Genomic DNA, 18,866 nt, shown 5'->3' with positions numbered 1-18,866 from the left:
CTGACTGATAGTTGCACAACCCACTTTTGCAGTCTTAAGCATTCATGCTGTAGTAGAATTTGCATGTAATTTATAATTGCCACTTTAATAGTCCAAATGTAACTAACTTGGATCAGACATCTATCTAATAACAGCACTCGCAGCTGCTGCAGACCCTGCTGACTGCAGAGTGAATCAGACTCTAGAAACACCCAGTAATATAAATATAGCTGCATAAACATACCTGACAAGCTGCTGGAGGATGATGCTGCTTCGTTATCTAACGTAAGCAGCCTATTTAAGGAACAAATGTAAATGCTGTCTCATCTTGTTGCCTTAAAACATTCAACCGCAGCAACATGCATCTTAAAACCAAAGAATATACAGAAAACCGGGCAGAAAAACAATATAGTAACACTTTGTGTGTCTATGAGCCAGTGGAAAGTGGGAAGGGTTGGATGAGTTCTGTTTTATGGTCCGTGGATTGACAGACGCCTCAGGCTGCAGACAGAGAGGATGACATAACCAAGGGATGTAGAAAACCCCAGAGCTTGGGGGAGAAAAAGGGCATTAAAAACAGGAGATAGTGGAGAATATGAGGGGGAGGAAACAATAGATAAGAAGGTCGGAGCTCAGATGGCTTTAAACAGAACCAGTGTGGAAAATTGGGTGTGGAGAGTTGGGAAGAGGCAATATCGTAAATTTTCTGTTAGTGAAACAGATACAGGCAATAAAAAGTGTCCACAGAATGAATTGCTGTGAAATATACACTTGAGCTGCACTCGTCAGTATCACTGACGTCAGAGTCTCAGTAAGAGGGAGAACAGTAAATATCAGGGCAGTTTAGAAAGCGGTTTGAGAGGATTAGGCCTAACAAAGGACACCTGCTTACCAAAGCTGCCCCTGAGAAAGGCTATAGGGCCATTTACTGGAAGTCAAGCACACACACACACGCACGCACGCACGCACGCACGCACACACACACACACACACACACACACACACACACTGTTTCTTTGAAGGGTTGCTATGGTGCACCTATAGCGGACTTTGTTCTCCTGTATAACAGTGAGAGCTCATTCTGGTGTTAGATAAGAGGCCTCTTGTGCTGTATGTGATCATAAAACCACGTTATGAAGTCACATCTGGCAGTAGTTGTTAATATATCTGTGCCATTGTGTCATGTGACATCAATGTAAACACAGAAACGGCAGCAAATAATACAACACGCTCGCTACAGTGCATTTACATGTCCTCGCATAGAAAGCCTAAGGACCTAGCTACGTTGCTATCACCCTAGTTAGCTCCATGCTGTCAAAAACACTGCGATCATCTGCAGCTGGATTATTGGAGCGTTCCAGGAACAACAGGAATAAGACCGGTGACGCAGCTTTTGTCAATTACACCACAAATCTGTGTAACACAACACCAGCAGATTTCAGGGAAGCCAGCTCAAAAGATAGTTGCTTTAAAATGTGTTTCTTTTGCCTTCACTCTGTAGTTTCCTCAATTTTATGTATTTTACACTTTTCAGTGTTTTTCTTGTGATTTTTAGTTTCCGTCAAATGATATGCTTTCTCCGCTCAATATTCACTTCTGACATGATTTTAATTTTTGTCAACAATGAAAATGTTCTTTTCTCTTCCTTGTGAAACACTTTGGGCTGAGATCTTTGCATTTTTATTGTCCGAAGGAACCCAGAGTAGATCTGTTGTCATTTGGTAAGTAAGAAATTAATTTCTCAACAACTACAGTTTTTATTGAACCTAATATTGTTCTCAGTGATTAAAGAACATAACAACACATGTATTTTGAGTGAAAATTCAAACTCGGTTTGCAAGAAACCTGGTCCAGATTATATTTAGACTGATTTTATAAAAAGTATCAAGTTCAGGACCAATCTAAGTGGTGACAGAATTGACAGGAGACAGAAAGAAAGTTGCTCCCCGAAGTTTATTCCCTTACACGATGCCAACATTTTCCAAGCTGTCTCTGTTCCTGTATAAAATCATGTTCAGCCAGTTTGTCTCACAATGTGTGATGGACATTGCATATCATGTGTTTCTCCCGTGAGAGTATGACCAAACGGCCAAAAAGGGCAGGGGTGAAAAGAGAGAAGTCCCACTGCTGTGAGCGGAGCCCCTTTAAGCTCACTCCTGTGGGTTTATCTCACAGCTCAGGGCTTTAAACCACATATTAGCCTGGATACCAAATATCAGATTTAAGTTTATATAGAGCATATGAGCTACTGGGCATTTTTTTTTAAATTGTTTTGGCTGTATAATCAAATAATTTCAAACCTATGTGACAGAGGTATTGACCCTTTCCAATCTCCTTTCTTTAAAGGGATAGGAACAAATGAGTTATTACTGTTTCATAAATAGTGTGTGTGTCATATCCCTCATTTTGAATGTTTGGCATAAACACTGACACGTGCCTTTTATAAGTCATAAAATGTCACTGTTCACTTTTGAATTAATTATAGAGGAAAGTTAAGACAGGCTGCCTATAAGATCACCAGCAGCTCTCTTGTAATGAAAACACTGTCACTGTTTATTTTCCTCTTGGCTCGCTCCCACTCACGGCCCCACTGTCTCCAGCATCCGCTCAAAACAAATAATCTCAACAAGGCGCATTATTTGCTCTGTCAGTGAACTGTTTTGAAAATAAAGATTTCGTCAGCTCCTTTTTGCAACGTGACCCTGCCTTGCATGACACGCAGACTTTGCATTCGTGGAAATACGCAAACACAAGCACGTGTTGACGGTTCGCACACAAACGAGGAGACAGAGAGAGACAGATGCAGTTGCCCTCCAGTCAAAAATATATATTTAGAGCCCGTTGCGAACCTCGGGGATGTGTAAGGTCTTATTGTATTTGTAAGGATTTTTCTTTTTCTTCAGGAGTTGATTATTTTTGAGTTGAGTTCAATAGATCAGAATTCAAATTAGTATCTCAGGGGAAACGCATGGCCCAGATTGGAACATAGCAACAGATAATACTACTGAGTCATGTGCCTAGCCTATAAACACACACCAAATTTGGTAGCTATGCGGGTCTCCTCAACATGAACACACTTGTAATTACTTTTTCATACCCCTGCAAGTAGGATTTTTTTCTTTTTTTTTGTGGATGGTTCATTGTGCTCAGATCAGATTTGGGATAAATCATGTCAACATGTTGCTGATTTTTGATTTTTGATATCTTGCAACAAGTGAAAATTGAGATATGATTCATTTATATGTGACATAACTTAAACAGGGGTAGCACGGTGTTGCAGTGGTTAGCACCGTCACCTCATAGCAAGAAGGTTCCGGGTTCAAGCCCCGGCTCAAGCACAGGATCTTTCTGTGTGGAGTCTCCATGTTCTCCCTGTTCCTGCGTGGGTTCTCTCTGGTACTCCAGCTTCCTCCCACAGTCCAAAGACATCAAGAGGGGACGAGGCTGATTGATACTCTAAATTGACTGTAGGTGTGACTGTGAGTGTGAATGGTTGTCTGTCTCTGTGTGTTGGCCCTGTGATGGACTGGCGACCTGTCCAGGGTGAACCCTGCCTCTCACCCGAAGGCTGCTGGGATAGGCTCCAGCCCCCCGCAACCCTTAACAGGATAAGCAGTAGAAAATGGATGGATGGATGGATGGATGGATGGATGGATGGATAACTTAAACAGGATCAGTTCCCCGTATAATTTACTTGATATTTCTTAAACTGAACAGGTTGCCTGTTAATGCAATTTTCATGCCATTTGTATCATATCCCCTGTGTGGGGAACAACCCTTTTTGGGATTAAATGTTCCCTTTCCTCTTGAAAATCCATTTTAAAAAACTTATTTTATACATGCTTTTACTGGGTTTGGGCTCTGAATATTCCACCATCTTTTATCACTTCCATACAAAAGCTTTTTTTTTTTACTGTGCAAAAAGGTGCCAATGTCATGGAATTCCCCCTGTTTGAATATGTCTATTTAACATGTCAGGTCCTATGCTTACTCTCTCCTGGAATTTCAAGTTTGCTCATGGGGAAAAAAGTGCACTGATTATCTGTATGTGAAACTGTCCCTCAGATTTGCTAAGGTTGCTTGCACCTGATTTGAGAGGAAGCAGGGCAAGCGCTGGGCCCATCATCTTCACAGATTTAGCGTGGGAATCTCATGACAACTGGTATCTCTGCATCAGACATCTGCCCAGCACACTATCATATATCACATATGTATGCAACACACTTAACATATGCACTTATGAAAACACACACACACACACACACACACACACACACACACACACACACACACACACACCCCAGCTGCCGTGGGTCACTCGTTCTGGTCACTGTGACCCATGTCTTCTGTCGTTAGGGAGAAAACCAGAGCCGGTTCAGGTTACAGGCAAACATCTGTCACACGGGATGTACATCTTTCCCTCTGTCATTCTCCGTCTCACAAAAATATTATCACATTATTCTTGAAAGAAGTAAAGCTCCCCACAAGTAACAGTTCTGAGCACAAAACCTTTAAGGAGAGCTTATGGTATTTGATTTCATTAAGTTTTCTTGATTTTGACCTATTCTGCGTGTATGCGCTGCTAGTCTGCCACCAAGCATTAGCTAGATGGGCAGCGATGTTGGGCAATAAAGCCTGGACCCGCGTCTCTAGATGGAGTTGAAACTAAGGCTCAACTACTACCAATAACCAGAATCAATGCATTCAAATATCTTAAAGGAACGTTTTTTGCAATGCTGCCTTAAAGTTAGAATGATTCTATTGTAGCATTTAGATTCCCCCTTATTAAGATTAACCTTATTTTGTTAAATATGAAACGACAGCCTCTGACTAAAGTACACAAAGTATGTTGAATTTGGTGTCACATTATATCACATTACATTGTATTATTGTGATATATGATGCAGAAATTTATAGACCTGAATTTGATGCTGCGAAGCTAAATCTATCTTGTTGTACCATATTCATAAAGTCACAACTTTCCCACGTAAAACCTCCATTTTCATGCTGTTCTTGTAATAAATGGGGTAGAGTACGAAACAAGAATATTTCTCCCTGAACAATATTGAGTGGGAGTACAAAGTACAAGTGCACAAAAATGATTTCTCAGTACAGTATACACTTTATACCTGTAGCCTTATTGTGTCAATGAGGATCTTTGTTCCTTCCTGAATTGACAGCATTTAGATTAATATTTTAGGAGGGAAAATATTACAAACATGATATCCTTCTACCACTTGACTTCACCACAATCCTGTGTTTCTTCAGAAAAATCCCCTCAAATGTTGATTCCCCAACACAGACGAATTCCTTCGTTTCATCATTTTTTTGCTCCAGGGAACTCGTGATACGAACTATTTATCTCTTTACATGACCATAATTACTTGCGTGTCTAAATGAGATGTGTTTTGACATCCTTAAATGATCATCTCTTGTTATCTGTGCCAGAAAATGTGTTAATCTCCTCTGTGATTTGGTGTAATTAAAGAGCAGACAGTGCTTTTTCTTTGGAAAAGCTGAGAAAATTACATTTTTCTACATTTTCCTCTCTCTCTCTCTCTCTCTCTCTCTCTCTCTCTCTCTATATATAGCCGCTCATGTCTGTTGAGGACAAGCATACACAAAAGTACACACAAATATACACACATTCCAGTGCTGATATGAATAGCAGCCATTGATGCATCTCTCCTGGAGGCCTGCTCCCAGCAGGAGTGTTGTGCTGAGCAGGTAAGTGACAGGAGGTAACCGATATAGCCCTGAGCCCAACAGCACCCCACTGCCTGTGACTTCATACACACACACACACGCACGCACACACACACGCACGCACGCACGCACACACACACACACACACACACACACACACTGCTGCCAGTGTCTCCTCCTCACCACCTCCATTTTTTTCCCATGTTTCCCTGCTTCCTGGGCCCCTGTACTACCTGCCGGCACATTCTTGCCACCCCTGTCAAATCTCTTTGTGTTCACACTCTTTGTTGCTCTGTTTCCACTGTCACTCTTTCTTTATTGCCCAGTTTACGCCCCCCCCCCCCCCACACACACACACACACACACACACAAACACAACCCCCTCTGTGTTATCTGCTCTGCCTTTGGCTCCTCGACCACACTCACACACATCACATGACCTGTGCTCAGGACAACATGACAGCTGAAAACAAGGCTCTGATCAGGTATTATCTTTTATTCTATGATGGTATTACATAATTAAACACCACAACATGGGAAGAGTGCTTCAAGTGCAAGTTGAAGTTTTATATCTCGAAATTATTTGCCACTCATTCAAAGTTTTCATACAGTAAGAAAAAAATGTGTAGATTGTAGCTTCTGAAGATGAAGACAAAATGAGACACATACATTCCGCTCATCATTTTTTTCTATCCTTCAAATCTGCGACAGATAATTCTAACTAAAGGAAACTACCACCTCAGCAAAAAATAAAGCTGAATGACAGTTTCTACAGTCACCATTCAGTAAGTCATCATTCAGTAATATTCAGTCTTTAATGCCTGTTGATTGTCACCTCAGTCTAGTGGCTTTATGGGGATGGGGGGGGGGGGGGTGTCTCGGGACCATTATGTGTGAGATGATAAAGGGGAGATTTATAACCCTGGGACATAATCTTCACTCCATCAGTCCTCCTCACTCATGCATTCATGTTATCACTTAGCCCTGTAGCACTAACGGTCATTGACTTCAGCCATTCGAATGCTTCATCTCTCAGACAGAGAGAATCAAACACACACAAATCAAGTGAAGACCCCCCCTCAGGTGAGGATGAGAGAGATACAAGCTTCATGACGACTATTTAGATCCCTCTGTCTGTACTCTCTTCATTTGATAATGCACTAAGTGACCCCCAACACCCATTTACAAGTTTCACCACTCAATCCCTGTTTCTTCCTACCCTCTGTTCAACCCCCCCCCCCACCTACCCACTAAAGATGTGTCTTTGATCCTCTTCCCCTTCCCTAACCTACGATAATGCTATTCCCTCAAGTCATAGCTCTAGTCTTATCCCCAGGGGGCCCCCTAAGAGCCTAACCGGGTGGTCCCCCCCCCCACCCCCCATAGCCTAAACCAAACCCCCCTCCTCAGGGTCAGAAGTCAGAGGTGAACCCCGACAGTGTGTGGGAAACGTGCTGTGCCATGTACTGTGCTGGAGCAAGTAAGAAAGAGAGGAAGGAGTTGTGGCTGCCTTGTTTCCTCCCTGGATGCTACAAGAACTGGTTAATGGGGCTCCTGGGGTCAAAGGGACAGAGAAACACAGGCGTGGTGCTGGTGTCGGTTACAGTTTTGATTTATTGGACCAATTTCTTCTCCAAACGTGCGTTTGTTTGGATTGAGTGGGAGGCAGAGCAGACTAGCTTAGGCTGGGGAGATCAACAGAGACGCCTTACAGGACGACAGGAGGAGATGGTGGATTTGTTTCTGTTCATGTGTATAAATGTGTGATGTCTGTATTTGTGTGAGGCAACATGGATCACTTGCTGAGCATGCGTTTAAATTGAAGTATTTATTCAAGACTGTCTAGCCAGTACCGTGTCAAAGGAGCTTAAAATGATTTATTTGAAGGGCGAGAAGAAGCTGGTTATTTAACTGGCAAATTGCTGTGTATTTTTAAAAATGATCTCCTTGAGTCCGTCCAGCAGAGGATAACAAGCCCGGCTGGCAGACGGCACCTTTACTGAGCTGGAAAATCTGCAATAATAACAGCTTTGGCTGGATAACTGATATACCATTCATGTCAGCATGCTAACAAGCATTTTACAACATGATGCAAAAAATAACAAGACTGCACTTGGGAAAAAAAAAACAACCCTGTTTGTTATTAAAGGTAGTGTTGATTTTAAGTTAATGGAACTTTCAGAGGAAAGTTAAACTAAGGTAATTTAGTCAGGAGAGTTTATGTGTTTTTTTTATCATTATAGAATTACATCAACTTATCTTTGCAAGTTCCATCAACTAAAAATTTGAACATCTACTCACGTGGTACCACTACTCAAGGACTGTGCTTGCTTAGTGCGCAACTTTAAGCTAGTCGGAGTAAATTTTTTCTGAGTAGTGAGCTGAGTGAATGTCAGACTAGTTCTTTCCAAAACGCTGACTATAAAAACATGGTAAGGCCTTGCAGAATAGGAGCTTGAGGCTGGGGTTGGGGGGGGGGGGGGTACGGTTGATATACAAATTACATGCACAAGTATTCCTGTAAACATAGATATTATTGTAAAGTATGTCCTGTTTCAAATACGTGTGTGTTGACAGATTTGTGCTTCACTTCAGCCGTGGTTCTGTACTTAAGTTTATAGGAGAACGCCCCAATATGAGAGCAACTGTTTACAAGAATGCACCGTGACGTGTTATCACATCCTCAAGAAAGTCCTTTTGTGATGTGTTGTGGATGATGTGAGGTCAAAATAAAATGATCCAAGTTGCTGATTCTGGGCAAAAGATTGCTTGTGTAAATGAATATTGATGTTCAGCAGTTTTACTTGGTTGTATCATTCGTACAACAACTGCCCTCACTTTTTACACATTTTGATGAACAGTAAATATACGATAAAGAAAGACCATCACTTTGAAAAATACTGCCTAAATACATGGACAAATCTTTTTTTTTATTTTAAGAAATAACAATTGAATTTGCACCTTTTTTGTTAACTAGATTATTTTTGTTTTTGGGAGTTTGAATTCGTTGTTTTCTATATGGTGTTCAGGTGGCAACCAGTGTAACAGAATATCAATTCATGAACCTCAGTCAGCACTTTAGCAGCAATGTTTGTTGTGTTCCTGACATACTGAGTTGACACTTCTCAGATCCCATTATCCTGTTGATTTAAATTAGGACAAAACCTTGAAGACAAACACAATCAGTGGAAGCGAGAGGTAAACTTCCTGACACTGGCTTCACACCCAAACACTTAAAAATCGCAAGATGCTTACTCAAATAGCACTGTGTGGTGGGGTTTTTTGTTGTGTATTTTTTGGCGGGTTTGACCTTTAGCAGCTTATATTTTATTCTCCTTTCTTTTAACTTAAAAAATGAGGAGAGGAGGTTTCTTTTCTCATACTGTAATCCAGTGTGTTCATATTGTGTGTTCAGAAAGAGAGGAAATGATGTCATGGAAAGGGATTTCTGTTCAAACAAAGCCTGTAGCCCCTAGGTGGGTGCTATGATGGAGAGATTACAAAGGAAATGAAAGAGCTTCATGTAAGAAAACACAACGTTGTACCCATGCACTATCCAATAGCTTTGTGTGTGTGTGTGTGTGTGTGTGTGTGTGTGTGTGTGTGTGTGTGTGAGTGTGTGTGTGTGTATGTGTGTGAGTCAATGTGCGTCAGAAAGCTAAAAGAAGGTAGGTTGTCGGGGATACCTGTCCTGGCAGCCACCTGCAGCTCTGAGTCAAGAATGGAGGGAGCTGCTTCAGCATGGCTACAGGCAAATAAACCCCAAATAAAGCCTCCTCTTATTTCCAATCTTAAACCCACACACACACCCACACACCCACACACACACACACACACACACACACACACACACACACACACACACACACACACACAGCTCCCAACTGATCTTGCTAACACTTTACTTTTTCACCCTTGACAGTAATCAGAGCACCACCCAGGTCAGACATTATGCACCTTTCTACCTTGTTTCCAGATTTACATGCTGTGTATTTTGTTGCTATTGGTAACATCTGTAGGGATCAAAGCGAAGAGCTCACACATTTTCCACTGCGATCACAGCTTTGTTGTGATGTTTGACTTGGCAACAAATCAATTGCACATTTACTCAGGAAGGTAATTTGGCTGTTATAGCAAACTGTACACGAGAGGCTACGAATGAAGCATCTTGTGAGGTGCACTCCACATGTTGTCCATATGTTGGCATATCGTTTACTCTCAGGTAAAGTCACTCTTGGAGCATTTGCGCCAAAAGGTTTTCATCTTTTCCCCACACCTGCTTTCAGCTGCTGGACACGGGAATGTGATCGGCAACTCTAAACAACTGAAGCCCCCTGCTGAGCCCTGGTGGAGGTTATTTGTTTCTGCCTTGAGGGGTGCTGGAGAAAGGGGAGTGTGTGTGTGTGTGTGTGTGTGTGTGTGTGTGTGTGTGTGTGTGTGTGTGTGTGTGTGTGTGTATGTTTGGGGGGGGGGGGTCTCCCAGAAGAAAAGCTGTTAAAAATGGCCTGGAGTTCTACTTTTGTCACAAGTAATGAGAGGGTTAATCAGAAATGAAGAATGTGAAACTAGAGGAGATGATTATGGGAAAAAAGGGAAGAATCTACTGGTAAAATCAAAGTGGGATTATGTGTGTTTAGACATGTGTGTGTCCGACAAAGAGTGTGAAACACTGTCGTCATAGTAACTAAAGAAGGGATCAGTTAAACTGCCACTTTCCCAGGTGAGTTCAAAAAGGCCTTATGACCTCTCTACTCAGCTTCAAATCTTGTCACTTCCACAAAAGGTAATCCCAGTGCTCCATTGTGTCCTGTTCTCTCACCAGTCAGGCCCCTGGGGGCCAGCTAATGTAAAGCTAGTACCCTCTGTTGAGCTGCAGTTTAGCTTAATTAATCAGGGGTCAGTCCTGACATTTCAAATAAACAAGACAATGAGAAAATGAGGAAAACAGTGAGCAAAACAAAGGGAGAAGTCAGTGTGGGCATGTTTATCTTTTTGATTAAACCTGAATCTGATGTGTTTGCTGAGGGATGCCGAGAGAGAAAAAGGTGCTTAAAGGGAGGAGGTTCAGCAAACAGACTGAGAACACTGCTGCTGGATGTGAGACACTTTTGTTTACACAGACCCCATCATTTTGTGTAAAGAGCCACTGCAAGTGAGTGGAATTAAGGACAAGGCTGCCACAGGATTCCTTCAAAGACTAAACTCATCGTCACCACACCACCACAATTAGAGGTTTTATCCTGAGCTGACCTCAGAAAGGTGAAACGAGCTCTTACAGTTTATATGATTAAATCTTAACCCAGAGCTGTTAAAGTAACACTTGGAGTCTCAGCAGTCACAACAATATGTATACATCTTCGTCTCAATGTACCTTTTCTTATTTGTGGCTCGATTAATATTGAAATTATTATTTTCAAATCACCAGAGGAGAAATATTCAGCCGCTGCAGTACAATAAACCCTAAAATGTACCTCCTGTGTTCGTCATGGTTTTCATTTGGGATTTTTGCTTTTTCTTTTACCACCATTGCATTTCCAAACATTCCCAAAAAATTAAATCTTTGATCATTTTTTCATGTCAACTTTCATGTCTGTTCGTAAATACTTTTCTGTAATATCACAATAAATTGTTTATTCAACTCACGAAATTATAAGAAAAAAGATTGAAGAAATTAAAGTTTTAAGAATTATAGAGAGCTTTCCATTACAGGAGCTATATAGTTGAATACTTGAGGCAAGTGGCTAAAATACATCTTTGAGGCTATCCTTGAAATAAACATGAACAATTTGAACTTCTCTCTGCTATAGACAATGCCTTTAACCAGTGATTTATAGGTTTGGAGAAAAAAAATATCCAGAACCAGCTAATCATTGCATCTGTTACAGACCCGCTGTAATGTTTTATCCAATTTTCAATTCATCCATCCTTCTTTAACAGCCATGTGGCCTCTGCAAAACACTCAGCACACTTTCAGCTGGAGTTGCTGTCTTGTCACTGCTTCTCCGTGGAGAAATCCTATAAAAAGCAAAGACCCTGATCCTGACACACGGGAAAGAAACCAAGGACCCTGCTAAAAACGTGCCTCCCATCCAGGGGCAGACTGAGCACTGTGGAGAAGCACACCTTCATACAGACACTCACAGCCTTTGAGTCAGTTTGTGTATACTTGTGAAGCACTTTGGTAAGATGATGTTGCTTTAATTAGGTGATATAAATAAATCTGACTTGAGCTAAAAAAAAAAAAAAAAAGTTTTAAAAATGATTTAGTAAAAAAAGCACTAGGCAATCCCTTTACCTCCTTTAAGGGATTCTCTTCCTGTTCAACTTCATACTTTGCTGTGCAAAGAAGAACACGGGAATAGCAGTGTGAGGCTGGTCTGGGTTTGTTTTTGGATCTTTGTGATGGGATGTGGGAAAAGCTTAAAGGAGGGTGGGGGGAGCAGAGGGTGAGGAGGGGATGAGAGCGTGTCGCACACTCACCTGCATGAGCAATCCAAACCAAGCACAGGTGTTGCACACCTGGGCCTTTGGATGTCCCCATTAGCCACCAATTAACCTGCCTACCTCAGGTCAATGACCCTCTCTCCTGTTGCAATTAGAGAGGAGATTTTATGAGCCGGAAATAGGACACGTTTCAACTTTACAGGCACACTTATTACACAAAGAACTGCAAACCATGGCTACGTCCTGTTGATCCAGACATCCAGCCATTTTCTTTACCGTTTATTGGTTAGCGGTTACTAGACGGCCAATCTACCTCTGAGCCATGTTGCCTCATCCAAAATATAAATACGAATACCTAGTGATATTAAATTCAGCAGGAGAAGAAATCCACCAATTGTCCAAGTAGTGACATTAAAATCAGCACATTTCCTGATTTTGACTGCTAAATAACTTTTTTTAATTGCGGTTTTAGGAAATTGCCTATTATTTGTGAAGTAGATGAACAGATTATGTTAAACCTTATTGAATCTTTTTTGCGCTGAATTACAATGGAAGAAAAAAAAATCTGTGATTCTTGTGTAGTTATTGGACTACGTGTCTTTGAGACACAAAGAGGATGTGCATGAACTCTTGATTTGTGGCTGTATGGGTGTTGTGGTCAGTGATGTCATCCATCACCGCTCCTGACATCATCCTCTAGGGGCGGCTGTTTTCTTTCACTGACACATCGCTGCAGGGCTGGCCAAGGGCATGCATGAACTTGCAAGAGCGCACAAATGAACACCGGGGCTCAGAGAGGGGCTCCTGTTCGCTGTTACTCACTTTTGGATTTCATTACAGACAAGTTCCACTGACCTAGATTGTGGCTGTTGTCCTGGGATTTATTATCTCTCTGCCAAATACTATTTGGGTTCATTTTATATATGTAACTGTTCAAGAATGCACAATATAATCGTCCCTCCAGGCAGGGAGTTTCTATGTATACTGTAAACTCATCCAGTCGTCCTACATCTCATACAGTACACTTGATGACACAAGTTTTCTTTACATCAAAACGTGAGAGAATCTAATAATTATGGGATCATAAGAGGAAACATTTATGTCTTTCTGACAGTTGTGAGAGGAAGGAGATGAATAGGGAGGTTTTGGGTATGTTTTTGTGCCTGGGGGAGGTATATGAGCCTGCTGTGACTCTGTGAGAACGAGAGAGATAACCTTGGCAGTAGGAGAGTTGAGAAGGCACAGTAAAGAAGGGAGGGAAAGATATCATCAAAGATAGACCAAGTAATTAATATAATGTTTTTCAGTTTGTTTTTGTTCCATTAGAATTCAGGATTCAGTTAGAGCTGATATATACTCCATTTTCTGCACATATGATGCAAAAGGAACGGCCTTTTCTTCTCAGAAAGCATCAGCCAATCTGTACGTGCAGTCTGACGTGTTCCCTAGAGATTTTCTGAAGGTGTCTTTGAGACGTTTAAGTGCGTGTTGAAAGATGAACTGTCAAATTTTCAGAATCGTGCTGAATGAAGACATATGAGTTGGTGCACAAGAGTGGGAACGAGAGCAAACACTGACAAATGGTTCCAGAAAAGTAAAGCCTTTGCCTCCCCTTTTCACCCCGCTAGATGATCTTTACAGCGTATCTATCCAGTATGAATTCCACACACCATGAATGAATCATGCAAAGATTCCTTAACAAGTTACATCCAGCAGGGATCCACTCACAGCCCATGATAATATGTCAATATGTGTCACAACATGAGAAGTAAGACTGTGATTGATTATTTTTAAAGGGGCTAACAGGAGGCTGGAACAGATCGCAACATGTTTTTAATTAGAAAAATTATGTGGTAATTTCCCCGCACGATCCCTGCAACAAGCTTGGTTGTAATTCCCAGGATTTTCCACAAATGTAACAGATATGAATAATGTGATTATAACATCTGACTGAGAATTTTTAGAATATGCAGCAGGAAGGGCAGTGCCTTTCAAATGTATGTCATCCTTTCCTCAATGCAAAGTACGGCACTTACGTTGTTCTTCACTTTTAAGTGTTATTATATAATTCTCTCAACATACAAACCCAAAAGGAACATGTTCTGAACAAAAGGTTAAGAAATAAAGCAAGTAAATAGAAGTGCCAAATATTGTAACCCTTTCAAGCCTCTTTTGTGAATTTAAAAAAAACAACAACTTTGGATTTTTGTCTTTATGCCATCCACAAAAAAAAAACAAACATTGACAATATTTTAGGTTGTTTTTAGAACCTTTTTTCATTTCTGTTTGATATATATCTATCATCAGAGCCGGTGGTTTTATCACACTTGCATGATGCTGGACCGGAAAATGTCTAGCAGAGGACATTTTCTGACATATTGTATAACAGAAGACGAGAGCACAGTTTCAACAAACAACATGAACAATGGTTCTGCTCTGTTCAAGTGTTCCAGTATTGTCTCCCGTCACATGTCAGTGTGTTGTCATTGAAAAAGGCCTATTGTTGTATTCTTGGATGACACTCTGTGCCTGTTTGGGAAACTGGCATGATTTTTTTTTTTTTTAACAGCCTAATGTGGAAATAAATACAGTGTGGGTTTGTATGTGTTGCTTCAATGAAATAAAATCACCTGCAGCTGAACAAGTATGTGAAACCCTCCCGCTGTCTCATGATACCTGACCACGAGCACCGTTTGACCTCTGTCCTCGCCTGCAGGCGTTGGTCTGACAGTGTGAAAAGCGGAAAGGGACCAGAATTTGTGTTGGGGAGGTGAAGAGAGGTGAGTTGGGGAGCCAATAGCAGAAGATGCATTGAAGATGCTGCTGGGGGGTTTAGATAGTTATCTACTGCGGGAGAGGTCAGTGGGATTCTTAACCCAGCTGCCCATGTCCATGTCCTGTCCACACTCTTAACCCTTCACCTATGCAAACAACAACTAACTAACGTCCTTATCACCGTAAACAACATTGGTTTAAGAATCCAATTAGCATGAAATTTACAAATGGGTGGACAAAATATAACAACTCTCCGGGTAAAGCACCAGCATGAACCAACATGCGTTGCCGCAACAGAAATTCAAAATTTCAAACTCAAATTGGCACATTATTTCTTTTAAGGAAATTTCTTTTAGACTTAGTATTATTCATTCATCAGGTGTAACACCATTAAACATTGCCATATTCAAGATAGAGTATGGAGTAGTTCTCCTGGATGGACTAGATTTATTGTGTGAATTATAAGTGTATTATGAAACAAACACTAAATGTACAAACAACAGAGGAGTCAGGGGGCTGTGCGTCCCTTTGATAAGACAGTACCTCCCCTGAAAACATGATTTGTGAAAGTTGGGGGGAGGGGGGTCTCCAAAATTCTGACTGCTCACTGTTTCTTTGCCATGAATTTCTTCTTTTTTAAAAAATAGTTTTATCATCTTGGATGGTGTTAGATGATGCTGTTGTTGACACATGAGCCATGCATGAGGGTCACTCATTCATTTTAAGCTCTTATTAAAATGTAGGTCAATATTGCTTCTTGATATGTCTTTTCATGCTGAACCAATACACACAGAGTACAGTGTGAAGAACGTGGAGATTAGTTGTTGTCGTTCACAGATTATTAAAATCACAAATCAGAAGTTACTTTGAGGGTTTTTACAATCTGACCATATACAAACTGCCATCACTTCTGACAGGACAATTTTGCTTTTAGTTTTAAATTAGAATTTTGTGCCTGTCAGCAAATCCACCAACAGCAGGGACAGAGTAACTGATGATTAATCCCCTGAATATTTATCATAATATGGTCTCATCAGAACTGGTGATCCAAGAGGGGGTCAGGGGTTTGTCAATAGAGAAAACTTGACCTTTTAAGAAACTGGTGAGACCTACACTAGTTGTTGAGATCCCTTTTGGAAAAGTTGATATGGGATGCCCCTATCGTCGCTGTTTTGGTTTTAGACTTTTGAGTTCATTGACTTTCCTCTGTTCCTATGAAGCTTGGTCTCATCTCAAGTCTCCTTACGACCACCTATGGACTTGAGAGCCTACAGTGCATGAAGAGGAAGCGCGTGTTCATGCAAAATCTTTCTCTCTCTCTCATTCGCACTCTAAAATCTCTAGTTGACTGTATTTGTGATTTGTGGGGGATTGTTAGGGGTGCCCAGCCTGTAAATTAGGGAAAAATTTAAGATAACTAAACATCAAATATCTAAAGGGGACCTTTTTTTGTACACCCCCCCCCCCGCCAGTATGACTTTAGGTTATTATTATTATTCTCACACATTTCTCTATTTCAAAGATTTGCCATACAGCTTTTCCTCTGTTTAAAGTATTTCAGATAAACCAGATTCTAAATAGCATAATTATTCAAGTCGAACTTGAGTAGGTACTTGCAAGCGACTTGCACAAGTGCAACTGTGTAAGAGCACAAAAAACCCCGCCCATTCCAACCTTGTCTAAATCAGACCTGTACTGTTTGTTCTAAATTCCAGTGCAAATACACGCCCATCTGAGTTCCCCATTCAGTTTTTGACAGAATTTTGGTGCTTACAATATGCTTAAAATGTTGCTGCAATCACAGCTCCTCTGTAGGTGAAGTTTGTCACTTCTAGTTATTATGTGCAACCTTTTTCTTGTAATCATTAATGCTTTCACACTTTATGATGTTTCTGGCATCATGGTTTTTTTATAAGCTGTGTTCCAGAGAAAGCCTTAGTTTAAATCAGCAGGATATCAATAATTTCCCTGTTTTATTGACTGGGCAGTATGTTTTTTTATGTGATACCTTTGTACTGAAGGTGATGTCAGCCAACAACAACAGAGCTCACCTTTCCTAAGAAGTGATTCATCCTGGAAAATGAGTCATTGTTTGTTGTAAACATTGTGAATGTCGCTGAATTTATGAGGGGGTTTCCCTCTGTGATCACCATTAACACATCTGGTTTGATCTTGAATTCCTCCTCCTCCCCTCACATGTATTTTTCTCTTGCCATGTGTCTCTTGAAGTACGTGAGTCCAGCAGGTCTCAATAGTCCAAGGTCAAACTCTCCCCCAGAACCCCAACCTGTTTGCAATGCAAATCAAGCAAACATCTGTTGTGATGATGACAGCGGCTTTAGACAAGAGGACAAGAAAGCAACAATGAGCATAAGACACTCTCAAAGGTAAGCAGAGCAACTAACGGAAGCAGCAGCCCCTGTCTTTTTTTCTGCTTGCTGCACACCTTTGAGGCTGTCCTTTCTTGTAGCCCACCTTAGGAAAACATCCTTGCCCCCACACGACGCCAAGTCTTGTGTTCCCTTCTGGCTTTAATCTTAGTGAAAAGAGCTTTTAACAAGGCCAGGGAGGATGAGGGGATCTGCCAAAGCGGAACAAAGGCAGGGAGGAACTAGGAGAGATATTAGCCGAGTGGAAGGCTGTGTAATTTATCACCTGTTGCCTCCGGGCAGCCTAGCACTCCACGCCCTTAGCTCTGGGAGTGTGTCTGTGTGTTTGTGTATGGAGATACAAAAAGGTGATGAATGAAAAAAAGGTACATAACAGACATTCCTGAAAAACCTCAAAAGACAAGTCAGAAGAAGTAGTCATGATAACCAAAGACAACACCTGAATGCATAATGCTGGCATTACATATTACTTTAAAAAGGCAATTTGTACTTTACTTTCACTTCTTTAATTTTTCTTTTTTTTAACCTTTCCTTTATTTCTTAAGATAAATACCAGCACCATATCAATTCCCATAAAGATGAAGAAAAAAAGTCCAACAGATCAAGAAATACACATAACCGCAAAATATCATGTTATGTTTTACGTCCTTTGTGGGTTCAAATCTACTTTTGCAGTCTGTAAACTCAAGACCCAAAGTCACCTTACCTTTGCCTGCCACCCTGTGGCTTATTGTTGCACCTACAAATGCACAGAACGACAACCAAAAGGGGGGTAATCCCAGTATGTTGCCTAAACACATGATCCAACAGCTAAAGAGTGGAAAAATTATTTCACAGATCAGTATGTAGTTGGGTCCATAGTGCGTATTAGTAAATACGGTACAGTATTATATGTTCATGTGTTTTCAGAAGTGGTTCAGTAAAATTAATCTTTGAAGAGTACGGAAGTAGTAAAACACATGACATGGTTCAGTTAGAGATGTTTTAACTGCAGTTGTAAGAGCAAAACCTGTCGCTCGTATTTTCAGATGTTTGAATTGTGGATTAAATTTGGGTTTTAAGAATCTTTGTCCAAGATTAGTGAGGCTTTAAATAAAGCCATATACCCCAGGTACCATAGAAGGCTGAGGGATGACAAACACACCACTGAGTGTCAAAATATCAGTGGATCTTTATTCAGTAAATGACAACATTAATGTAAAGCAACATCAGAGTGGGAAGCATGGTTGTACAGTGATTAGTACTGTCGCCTCACAGCAAGAAGGTTCCGGTCTTTCTGTGTGGAGTCTGCATGTTCTCCCTGTGCGTGCGTGGGTTCTCTCCAGGTACTCCAGCTTTCTCCCACAGTCTCCAAGACATCAAGAGGGGACGAGGCTGACTGATACTCTAAATTGACCGTAGGTGTGACTGTGAGTGTGAATGGTTGTTCGTCTCTGTGTTTTGGCCCTGCGATGGACTGGTGACCTGTCCAGGGTGAACCCTGCCTCATCCCCGAAGGCTGCTGGGATAGGCTCCAGCCCCCCGTGACCCTAAACAGGATAAGCAGTAGAAAATGGATGGATGGATGGATGG

Source organism: Aulostomus chinensis, chromosome 10 (assembly GCF_037954235.1).
Source record: "Aulostomus chinensis isolate RoL2024-O1b breed Wild chromosome 10, RoL_Achi_v1.0, whole genome shotgun sequence".
NCBI classification, from domain to species: Eukaryota; Metazoa; Chordata; class Actinopteri; order Syngnathiformes; family Aulostomidae; genus Aulostomus; species Aulostomus chinensis.
The sequence above is the reverse complement of the archived record's forward strand: the minus strand, read 5'-3'. Positions refer to the sequence as shown.